The following is a 13,217-nucleotide window of genomic DNA, read 5'->3' as shown; positions in this document are numbered from 1 at the left end:
AAGTTCAGATTGCGCCTAAAATTGCTAAAAGAAGGAGCTGCAATGGCTTTGTCATGATATCGACGAGCTGATCCTTGGAGGAAATGAGTCGAACATCAAGCTGACGAGTCGATACTCGTTCACGAACGAAGTGATAATCAACCTCAACATGCTTCGTCCGTCGATGAAAGATTGGATTGGCGGACAGGTAGGTGGCACCAATGTTGTCACACCACAGGCTAGGCGTTCGCGCTTGCGAGATCCCGAGCTCACGCAAGAGAACTTGGATCCAAATTAATTCGGCGGTGGCATCAGCAACTGCCTTATATTCAGCCTCCGTACTAGAACGAGAAACTGTCGATTGTTTCCTCGAACTCCAAGAGATAAGATTGCCACCAAAGAAGATCACATAGCCTCTAGTGCTTCGACGATCATCAGGATTCCCGGCCCAATCAGCATCCGAAAAGGCACTCAACAAATCAGTGCTGGACTTTGTAAGACACAAACCCATATCAATAGTGTCATGTAGATAACGGAGAATTTGTTTGACTGCCGCCTAATGTATAGATGTCGGGGAGGACATGAACTGACACACTCTATTGATANTATTCTATGTTTAACACCCCCCTCAATCTGGACGATGTACTACTAAGTTCAGATTGCGCCTAAAATTGCTAAAAGAAGGAGCTGCAATGGCTTTGTCATGATATCGACGAGCTGATCCTTGGAGGAAATGAGTCGAACATCAAGCTGACGAGTCGATACTCGTTCACGAACGAAGTGATAATCAACCTCAACATGCTTCGTCCGTCGATGAAAGATTGGATTGGACCGAATAGCCCAACCACGAGAAATAGCAAGAGATAATAAGAGCCGAATGGTAGTGGGCTTAACAACTGGACTAAAGGTATCATCATAATCAACGCCATACTGCTGTTTAAAACCTTTAGCAACCAGGCGTGCTTTGTAGCGATCAATAGAGCCATCTGGCTTTTGCTTGAGTTTGAAAACCCATTTGCAATCAATAACGTTAAGACTAGCACGAGGAGGAACTAAGTGCCATGTCTTATTTTTTTGAAGTGCCTGAATTTCATCATTCATTGCCTGACGCCAGAGGGAATGCTCCATAGCAGTAATATGTGAAGTAGGTTCAGAGGCAGAAGACCGAGCTACAAGATATGTTACTGTTCCATCTGTACGAACCTTGGGTTTCTTGATATTGTGCTTCAATCGAGTACCATACGGATGAGTAGTAGGTGCAGGATCCACATTTGAGGGGACGACCGTATCAGCCGTTGCGAGGGGAGCAACCGATGCTATAGTAGTTGGTTGACCAGTGGCCGAGGATTCGACCGGGCATTGCGCAATATCATCTGCTGGCAGAGGAGCCGAGGCCTCAATCATTGGCGGAACAACCAACGCCGATTCGCATGGCAGCGACGTAGAGGATTGCTGTGGCAATTTCGAAGCTGATGTAGACACCAAATTTTCTGCATCCAAAGAGTTTAGTAGGCCCAGACATATGCATGTGATTATTCTCCAAATTAGTACTGCTATTACCCAAATGCAAGGTGCACAAATCAGGGGCATTATGCGTCGACTGCATGATTGGGGAAGAATTAGGTGGGGCTCTCTTGAATGGAAAAACATTTTCATCAAATATGACGTCTCTAGACATATAGACACGACCAGAATTGGTGTCAAGACACTTATACCCTTTATGTAAAGAAATGTAGCCTAGAAAGACACATTCCTTTAATCGAAAAGAGAGCTTTGTTTGTTATAAGGACGAAGATGAGGCCAACAAGCACACCCAAAATTTTTTAATAAGGAGTAATTTGGTGGGGTATGAAAAAGAAGCTTTAATGGGCATTTTTTTTATCGATGACATGAGTAGGAAGACGATTGATGAGATATGTGGCTGTAAGAAACCCGTCGTCCCAAAATTTAATAGGTACATGAGCATGAGCTAGAAGGGCTAGGCCAGTTTCGACAATATGACGGTGCTTGCGTTCAGCAGACCAATTTTGTTGATGTGTGTGAGGGCACGAAACATGATGAGATATTCCAAGGGAACGAAGGCACGAAACACGATGAGCAATTCCAAGGGAACGAAAAACTGTGTTATGAATTTTCTGATATTCTCCACCCCAATCAGATTGGACCCACTTGATTTTAATATCTAGGAGGCGCTCAACATGAGCTTGGAATTGCAAAAATATACGAGGAGCTTCTGTACGATCATGCATCAAATAGATCCACAAAAATTTACTGAAATCATTAATGAAACTAATATAATATTTAAAACCTCCAATAGATGGAGGTGCAGGGCCCTAAACATCCGAAAAAATAAGTTCCAAAGGTGACGAAGACCTATGGGAAGAACTAGTATATGGTAATTGATGACTTTTTGCTAACTGACACGCATTACAAACTGACAAAGATGACTCACTAGCACATGAAATATTATTGAGACGCAAAATTGATTTTACTACTTGAGATGAAGGATGTCCAAGACGTGCATGCCATTGGGCGTGAGTAGTAGATCTGCTCACCAAGGCGTGCTTGAGATCATCGACATCGGATGACTTAATAGGATAAAGATCAGATTCACACCTCCCATTTAGAAGACTTTTCCTCGACCGTCGATCCTTTATAGAAAAGTGCCAAGGATGAAATTCAAAAAATACGTCATTATCACGAGAAAACTTATGAACGGAAAGAAGATGTTTGGAAATTTCAGGCACATGCAAAATATTACGCAATGCAAGAGGACGAGTAGTAGTATTAATTAGAGAATGACCAGTATGCAAAACACGCAAACCTACTCCATTGCCGACTTGAACTTGTTCAACTCCATGATATCGTTCACGCACAACNTGCGTTCAGCAGACCAATTTTGTTGATGTGTGTGAGGGCACGAAACATGATGAGATATTCCAAGGGAACGAAGGCACGAAACACGATGAGCAATTCCAAGGGAACGAAAAACTGTGTTATGAATTTTCTGATATTCTCCACCCCAATCAGATTGGACCCACTTGATTTTAATATCTAGGAGGCGCTCAACATGAGCTTGGAATTGCAAAAATATACGAGGAGCTTCTGTACGATCATGCATCAAATAGATCCACAAAAATTTACTGAAATCATTAATGAAACTAATATAATATTTAAAACCTCCAATAGATGGAGGTGCAGGGCCCTAAACATCCGAAAAAATAAGTTCCAAAGGTGACGAAGACCTATGGGAAGAACTAGTATATGGTAATTGATGACTTTTTGCTAACTGACACGCATTACAAACTGACAAAGATGACTCACTAGCACATGAAATATTATTGAGACGCAAAATTGATTTTACTACTTGAGATGAAGGATGTCCAAGACGTGCATGCCATTGGGCGTGAGTAGTAGATCTGCTCACCAAGGCGTGCTTGAGATCATCGACATCGGATGACTTAATAGGATAAAGATCAGATTCACACCTCCCATTTAGAAGACTTTTCCTCGACCGTCGATCCTTTATAGAAAAGTGCCAAGGATGAAATTCAAAAAATACGTCATTATCACGAGAAAACTTATGAACGGAAAGAAGATGTTTGGAAATTTCAGGCACATGCAAAATATTACGCAATGCAAGAGGACGAGTAGTAGTATTAATTAGAGAATGACCAGTATGCAAAACACGCAAACCTACTCCATTGCCGACTTGAACTTGTTCAACTCCATGATATCGTTCACGCACAACGAGACGATCCAGGTCACTGGTGATATGATCCGTAGCGCCTGTGTCGCTGTACCAATTTGGGTCAATCTTGTAAGAGGAAGTAGCCGCCAGTGCCGTAGGAGGAGCAGAAGAAGGTTCATCTTGATAGGACTCATCCATCCTATGCCAGCAGCGGATAGCAGTATGCCCCACTTTGCCGCAGATCTGGCAGGAAGGACGAGCAGAAGGGCCACGACGATCACCAGCAGGACGAGAGGGTGCATAACCTTGAGAACGACCACAACCACGATCCCTACGCCCACGATTCTTCTGCTGACCACCACGACTAGCATAATTGGCAGAAGATCCAAGATTTAACTGAAGTTCAGCACGACCAGTATAATTGGTAGAAGATCCCAGATTTAACTGAAGTTTAGCTTGGTGTTGTAGTTGGCGAGCTTCATACGTCATTAGATGTGCAAACACATCATCAAGGGTGAGGGCTTCACTCTTGGTAGTCATTGAGGTGACGAAGGGATCATAGTCAGGGCCAAGACCAGCGAGAAGATACGCGATCACATCATCATCCTGCAAGGCAGAGCCGGCGGCGGCCAGCTCGGTGGCTAGCCCTTTGATCTTGCAAAAATAATTTGCAGCAGATTGATCTCGTTTCTTGGACGTGGCGAGCTCAACACGAATCTGAGTAGTGCGAGCACGAGTTGACGATGAAAACATCCGCTGCAGGGTATCCCACGCCTCCTTGGACGTAGTAGCGGCAACCACATCATGAAGAATCTCCTCAGACATGGAGGAGAGAAGGCCGCTAAGGACTTGTTGATCCTGATCATACCACTGATTATAGGCCGGATTAGAGACCAGCTCAGCACCAGCAGCAGTTGAGAAAGGGACCAGCTTGGCAGGTGCGGCATTTGTGCCATCAAGGTAGCTCATAAGCTTCGTACTCCATAGGTAGGGGAGGAGCTGGGCGCGCCATATGATGAAGTTGTTTTTGGTTAGACGAATTGTGACAGCATGGTGTAGAGGGATTGGGCCAAAGGTCGCCATGGTAGTTGAGACGGTGTTGGAGATGGTGGATGGAGAGGAGGAAGAAGATATGGTAGACATTTAAAAAATAAACCTTGGCTCTGATACCATGTTAGGTTAAATGGCACTATGACCTAGGGTCACGACCTCATATATTTATAGATGCGTATAATTAAGATTACATTCTAAATCATAGATTTAGTAACAAACCATGAAATAATAGATTTGGTAACAAAACTATGAAATCATAGATTTGGTAACAAATCAGTAAATCATAGATTTGGTAACAAACTAGTAAATCACTAGATTATCTTAGTATATACAGATATGATCTATTCTATGTTTAACATACGCCACTTACTTGGTTCACCTTAGCCGACATTTTTCTTAACATGAGTACGTTCGCTCCCATTCCTCTAAATTGCTCAAATTATCATCAGTTGTCCTTTTCTATTAAAATAGTCATCTCATATTATAACCAAATGATGATAGGTTCACTTACTTAGTTGGTCTTAGCCGATGTAATGAGAAATTTACCCTTATCTTGACCTTTTGCCTAAAACAAGGTCAAAGTCAGCTTTGAAATGGTGAAAATGGTGAGAATTTGCTCATTTTTCCTTTATCCAGTCGAAGGAGCGAGTTCTGAGCTGCGAAGCCGAGCCGTTTAAGTCGACTGAGTTGAGGAGGTTTTTGTTGCAGGCCAGGGGTTGACGCGTGGGGCATAGTAGGGCGGGCGTGGGTTGTTTTCAAGCTGCAGGCATGTAGGTAGTGGATGTGTGTTTCAGGCTTGGGCCAAGGGTGTGTTTGGGTCGTGGGTTGTAGGTGGGAGCACGCACAGATTGGGCCAGGTTTGTTTGTGTGTTTGGGCCAAATTTTGTCGTTTTTCCTTCGGTTCTTCTTTGTTGATGGTAAACACCTCAAATGTGTTAAACTAACGTGATAACCAACTACGACACCATATGATTTACAAGTTTTTTTTTTCTATATTATGATATAATGTTAAAAACCCATAACCTGGAGTAAACATTTTTTTATTTTTTATTTTTTCTAACATTTTAGTCGACCACAATGGAAGTCAAACCCACGACCTTCTATATGCTACTTTGGAAATCAATGACAACCCACATGATCAATGCCCTCCTATAAGACAGATCCAATGAGCAGGGCAATCAAATAAACTAACAAATGATCATGCCTAACTCTATGGTTCCACACGGGAGTTGAAAATAACATCAACGGTTTTTTCCCTTTAAAGGCATTTGCTTTAAATGATTTTTTCCCAAGAAGCTATTCTACCCATTTTGTATGGATGCACTAATGCATTTAATAAATTGGAACTATATGGATAAATATCTAACATTCTCCGTTCGCAGGATGAGATTTATTTTAATAAAAAATATAATTTTTTTGTGCGATTCGATAACATAAATTAGTGCCCAATAGTTTTCACAAATCTAATATACAACATCTAATCATCCACTTTCTTCATATACTTCTACCCAACCTACATAAAAAGAATTTGGACATATGAGACTATAAGTAGTGGGTAGGTAAAAATAATACCTAAGGGCGCGAGACAACTCTCTTTAAGGAACTCAGCAAAATAGCCTCGTAACTTCGAGAAAAAGGGTGCCTCCTCACAAAGAGGGTCGCAGTGACCAGGCCCGGGCGACTATTTACCAAAAATATAAGTCTCCGCAAAGTCGTAAGACCATGTATGGGGGCTGACGCCTGCCCAGTGCCGGAAGGTCAAGGAAATTGGTGACCTGATGACAGGAGACCTGGCGACCGAAGCCCCAGTGAATGACGGCCGTAACTATAACAGTCCTAACGTAGCAAAATTCTTTATCGGGTAAGTTCCGACTCGCACGAAAGGCGTAACGATCTGGGCACTGTCTCGGAGAGAGGCTGGGTGAAATAGACATGTCTGTGAAAATGCAGACTACCTGCACCGGAATAGAAAGACCCTATGAATCTTCACAGTTCCCTAAGATTGGCTTTGGGCCTTTCCTGCGCAGCTTAGGTGGAGGGCGAATAAGGCCCGTGATAAGTAGAGGAGTAACTATAAATGTCTTAATAAGAAGCAATAGCAACAACTTAGAAACTAAAAAATATAGATTTTAATAAATTGACATTGTCTATCCAAATCTTAACATTCAATAGTTTTACTTTTGTGTTCAAATGTGTGACTAAACTGAAACTATCAAACTAAAACTTACATTATGTAATAATTTCAACTATTTTTTTTTTCTGTTCCTTAATGTTATTACACCTATTCGTATAAATAATTTTAAAATAATCAAACTTTGCATCGAAAATTGATAATACTATTTGCACATGGATTTCATTAATATCCAAATCAAATAAATGAATGAAATAATGATGTATTAAATAAAATTCTTTTTGTCTTAAGTGGACATTTGGTCTAGTGGTATAATTCTCACTTAGGGTGCCAGAGGTTCTTATTCATATTTATCTTCTCTTATTAATTCTCCTTTTCTATCCGAGGTACATACATGAGATTGTAGGTAGTAGTGCAAAATATGATATCATATTATGTTGTAAACATACACAAACTAAAACACTGAAAGCAATTGCGTTATCAAATAAATCAACTTACAAACGCTTTTATAGCCTCCTTACAAACTAGCAAACGTTTTTATAGCCTCCTTACAAACTAGCAAACGTTTTTATAGCCTCCTTACAAACTAGCAAACGTTTTTATAGCCTCCTTACAAACTAGCAGACGTTTTTATAGCTTCCTTACAAACTAAACTAACAAATGCTTTTATAGCCTCCTTGCAAACTAACAAAGGCTTAATGGTTCTACCCTTCTCAGGAGTGGACATCCTAAATTTAGTGATCTTAACATTTAATTTAATGGTTGTACCATTCCTAGGGTGGACATCCTAAATTGAGTGGTCCTCACATTTCAACAAACTAATTAATTTAGTGGTCCTAACATTATTACGGGAGTGAACTTCCTAAATAAATGGTAGTCATTTCAACCGTAGAGAAAAGGTAGAGTATGACCATCTTTAACAATTTCTCCCCTAAACTGATTGCATGGATGCCTTCAGTTTACTCGTGGTATTACACACATACCCACATTAACTCATTTAGTTTTACGAACGCGTTAGCTTTAGTGGTTTTGTCATAATATCTGCAACTTGTTCTTGTGTGACACAATGCTTCNTAGTTTTCAGCTCAATAACTCCATCTCTGGTCAAATCACGCAAGAAAAGAAACCTCACATCAATGTGTTGTTAGGTTTTATGTCCTAAAACTCATAGTTTGTAAACAAAAACATATTCTATTTTCAATAAAGTTAGTGTTGATGTTTATTAGTAAAGATTGTTATTGAATAAAGNATTGTTATTGAATAAAGTGAACTTTACGATCATTAATCTAAATCCAATAAACTAAGAACACTCTGGCTATAGTATGATTACTTGAACTATATGTAGAGACATAAGAGTGGATCAAGTTCAAGTATATAGTCAAAATGATCTATAGTATAAGGATAAGGCTGAGTACCTTATTCTGGGGACACTATGGATGCGGCCCACTTTTGTATATGATATAAACAATGTGACCACTAAATTATACATGTGGAGACATGTGAGTGGGGGCGGTCTATGCAATGAGTATTGCATAAGATCGGACCATGAAGAAAATCACTCTCACTTTATAATGTCGTTTACTATTGAGACTGATTTTTTCATTTGATGACCTAGGTAACTCGATCTTAACCCTGAGCTAATCATGAACTCCTGTTTATTCAAAATTATCCTTAGATTTTCATGGGTGAGAGTGGCTCGAGCTCGCCGACTCAATAAGCCTCCCATTTCAAGGGTAAGACTGGGTGAATAGCTGGAGACATAGGGTGCAAGATGGAATCCACTCCTACCCACTTTTAGGGATAGGAGAGAGATTGTTCCCTTAAGTACTAACTCTAGGTCTTGATCAAGGGGCTCCACCCTCTCATTGGGCTGAGAGGGATTCGATTTACTAGTTGGATCACAAACCAATTGTTCATTAGAGGATAAGTGGAACATAAGGAACAAGAAGTAACTTCAGGGGTAAAACGGTAAATTGACCTAGCTCTAGTTATGAACAACCTGTGACGGATCGACTTACTAATCATGGTTATATCAAATGGACAGAAATATATCTATAGTGAGGGGAGTGCAACTACTAGGCTATAGTGGAGTGTCCTAGTAGTTAACGAATGTTGGTTAACAAGGTTAATGAGTTTAGTCGGTTAATCTTGGATCGTTGGAACCCATGATCTTTACGTTCATTAGGTCCCCTGCTAGCTCATATCGGACTAAACCATAAAATAGTGTAATGAATGAGTTCGAAGTGTTCGAATTCAAATTAGGGAATATGCGCTAAATAGAGATGATATATTTAACCGCATTTTTGTTTTATATACGAATTAAACAAAAAGAGAGAATTGGAGATATTTAAATAAGATTTAAATATTTTAATGAATATGTGTCGACATTTGAATTAATTAAATTATTTAATTAATCATTTAATATTACTTTAATTTGAAATTAATTATTTAAATTAATTGTTGAATTAAAATGGAGAAAGTCAAAACGTTGACTTCACTTCATGAAAAAATCCATGCTTGAGTTAGTGGAATTTTGTCAAAATTTGGTAATCTCAAATTTGCATGAACATGCAAATATGACTAAAAATATAGTGATCAAGAAGTAAACCGGTTTAGTCACCAACTCAAACATGAAAAAATTCATGTTTGAGTTGGTGGAATTTGCATGTACATGGAAAGTCTTCTTGGGAAAAACTTGAAGAAAATCCCTCCCAAACTCTCCCTTCACATATACTAAATCCCTTCCAAGTTTAGTCACTCATCGGATTCCACAATTTCATTCTAAGGCCAGAGAATGGTAGGGAAGACACTAGTGGTGTTCAAAACCGGTTCGTGAGGAAAAAGGAATTTGAACTACAAAATGTTAGTACTCAAACTTCTTGAGTTTTAATGCTTAAGAACATGCTAGCTAATTTACTATAATTGATGTACTTAGAGTGCCTAAGATCCAAATTGCTTCCGCATGTGTTATAACAACACCATCATATGTTTGCTACGTCCATGCATGATTGGATTCTTGGATAGCTTAACAGTGGAACTGTTATCACCTAACCTAGTTTTTCATAAACTCTCCTCATCCACACCCATTGACAAGCATAAGAGGCGGCTGCCACAAATCCTGCTTCAGTAGTAGACAAAGTAACTACACGATGTTTTTTGGAGGACCAAGACACAACTCCATCATTGTGTAAGAAGACATAACTAGAAGTGTTTTTCCTGTCATCTATATCTCCCGCATAATCATTGTCAGTATATGCTATCAACTCTCCATTACCCCTTTTCCAATAAAGGACTCCCAAATCTAGAGTACCTTTTAAGTATCTCAACACCCTGTTTGCAGCTTGCAAATGCAACTCTGTTCGATTTGTCATAAATCTACTAATGAGAGACGCTACATTCATTAAATCCAACCTTGTTGCAGTTAGATACATAAGGCTTCCAATCAATTGTATATGCATGGTAGCATTGATCTTGGCTCCTTCTTCATTCTTTGTTAGTCTAACCCAGGAACAACATGGTTTTTCACACTATTACTTTTTTCATCATAAATTTGTCCAAAACTTCTTTTGCATACTTTCTCTAACTAATATAAATTCCTTCCTTCTGAATTTTGTAAAATCTGAGAAAATATTTCATTTTTACCAAATTAGACATTTCAAATTGATGTTTCATAGAATTCTTGAACTTAACAAACATGCTCTCATCATTACTAGTAAAAATTAGATCGTCAACATATAGACTAATAATCAAAATTTTACCTCTATCTCCTGTTTGTATAAGTATGGTCATAGTTGCACCTCTCAAATCCTTCTTTGACAAAGTGTGCTTCAATTCGACTATATCATGCACGTAGGGCTTGTTTAAGGCCATATAATGTCTTCTTCAATTTGTATACCTTGTATTCTTGACCTTTTTTTCTCATAACCTTGTAGTTGCTCGACAAAGATGACTTCTTTTAACTCTCCATATAAGAAAGCACTTTTTACGTCAAGCTGATATACGTTCCAACTATTTCGAGTTGCTAAAGCAATTATCATTCGAACAATATCCCACCTAGCCACAGGTGCAAACACCTTGGTATAGTCTATACCATGTTGTTGTGCATAACCTTTTGCTACCAGCCTAACCTTATATCGGTCAACTTTGCCATTTTCATTGAGTTTGATTTTGAAAACACATTTTACTCCAATTGTAACGCCCCTGCACCAATCTTCTTCATTCCTCTAGGCAAATTTGTCAACTCCCAAGTTTCATTTCGTTCGATGGCTTCTATCTCCAAGTCCATTGCAGCTCTCCATTTTGAACTTTGAACAGCTTCTTCAAAGGTAGTCGAATCTATAGTTGAGGTTAATAGAACTAAATTGTTGTGCTCAGCTTCTTCAAAAAATTCTCCCCTTTTCACATAATCTTCCATCCATAATGGTACTCTTCTGTTCCTCACTTCAGGTGTGTTTTCTTCAGATGTTGAAAAATTTGATTCAGATGACTCGTTGGAAGATATACTAACTTCCCATTCTTCTTCTGCTATCACCTCTTCTAAAGATTTTTCCTCACTTTGGTCATGTTCACTTCCTTTTATATTACTATCTTTCCATTCGATGGTATCAAGTCTAACTTCTTCATTACTTTTCCCCCAATTCCAACATTTGTTTTCTTCAAAAAATCACATATTTGCTACAATTATGTTCTTCGACACTAGATCATAGAGTCTATATGTTTTAGACTCTTCACTCATCCCTAGTAGCACACACTGAAAATTTTTATCATCTAAATTCTTTCTCTTACCGTTTGATACATGAATAAATCTCTACCCCTATTTGTTTGTAGACAATGAATAAAATCTCTGGTCTCTTTCTCAACAAGATTTTTGAAATTCCTGAAGATGGTAAAGGCTTCAGATTTTTCAGCAAGAAATATATTCACACATTGCAGCTGTAATCATCCGTAAAACTTATAAAATACCTCTTGTTACTGTTGGAAAGAGGTTTGATGGGTCCACAAATGTTTGCATGTACCAGTTGCAGCCTTTGCATTGTTCTCCATAAACTTCTCTTTGGAAATGCATCCTATGTTTCTTTCACATCATGCAATTAATGCATATTTTAGACGATGTTTTCAATTGAGGTAACTCTCTCACCATTTGCTTATGTTGCAATGTTCTCAAACCTTTGAAACCTAGATGCCCATATCTGCGATGCCAAAGTTGAGTATTGTCTTCTATAATTGTTTGTTTGGAAGTAAGTGGCAGTTTGTGGCATGATTCTTGCAAGTAATATGAACATTCTATTTGCAGACATTATTGTTTACATAATAAGCCTCTTCTTGGGATGATAGATTTTGCATTCTACATGTTGTATCAAAATAGATACCCCTCTTTCTTGCAATTGTTCAAGACTTAATAGTTGGTTTTCAACTTAGGTATATATAAAACAACAGTGATTACCTGAGTGACTCCAGCAACTTGCAATCTAATGTTACCTTTTCCTAACACTGCCATCTTGAAATTGTTTCCAAGCTTCATTGATTATCAAAATTCCTCGTCAAAATCTGAGAACCATTCATTGTTTGCACACATATGATTACTACCCCTCAAATCAAGGAACCAAACATCTTCCCTCCTTGATTGATTGAACTCCACGTATGACATCAAAGACATTTCTCTTCATCCTCAAGTTCAACATAATTTGCTTCTTTTGCCCATTGAGGACACTCATATCTAAAAAAGTTTCCTAACTGATGACACTTATAACACTCAACTATACTTTTGTTGAATGGATGTCTACCTCTTCCTCTTCCTCTACCTTTTCCTTGAAAAGCTTCACGAGCTCGATCACCTCTTCTTCCACCGAATCTATTATCGTATGTCACCTTTAGTTCTTGTTCATCACCTACACGTCCATTCAGTCTTTGTTCATGTACCAGCAAGCTACTTTGCAATTCATCGATTGTTAAAGTGTCTAAGTTACTAAACTCTTCAATCAAACATAACATAGTCAAATCTTGAGGTCATTGATCTCAAGATTTTTTCAATAATCACCATTTGTTTCATGTTTCACCATGAATTTTCATCTTGTTTGCAATGGTGAGAGTTCGAGCAAAATATACATCAACACTCTCGCCCTCTTTCATTTGTAAGACTTCAAACTTTTCCGTAAGAGCTTATAGTTGTGTTCTTTTGACTCTTGTGGAACCCTGGTACTTCTGCTTCATAGGGTCCCAAATTTGTTTTGCAGTATCTCTATTAAAGATTGTTTTCATAATAGTTCGATCAATGGCTTAGAAAAAAAATAATTCTTGACCTTTAAGTCTTTCAGCGTCTGGGAATTGTTCTTTGTTTTGCTTTGATAATCTCTACTCCTTTGG

General features: G+C 38.7%; 1 non-coding gene across 1 annotated transcript; it reads right to left on the bottom strand.

Annotated features, from left to right (window-relative positions):
- Nucleotides 1-4,145: 4,145 nt before the first annotated feature.
- LOC111782978 lies at nucleotides 4,146-4,285 on the bottom strand. The gene has a single exon (XR_002813250.1). It is a non-coding gene; the product is annotated as a small nucleolar RNA Z247 (small nucleolar RNA).
- Between the last annotated feature and the right edge of the window lie 8,932 nt (nucleotides 4,286-13,217).

This window comes from Cucurbita pepo, chromosome LG01, assembly GCF_002806865.2.
Source record: "Cucurbita pepo subsp. pepo cultivar mu-cu-16 chromosome LG01, ASM280686v2, whole genome shotgun sequence".
Classification (NCBI taxonomy): domain Eukaryota; kingdom Viridiplantae; phylum Streptophyta; class Magnoliopsida; order Cucurbitales; family Cucurbitaceae; genus Cucurbita; species Cucurbita pepo.
Note: the sequence above shows the minus strand (reverse complement) of the source record. Positions and strands in the feature narration are given on the sequence as shown.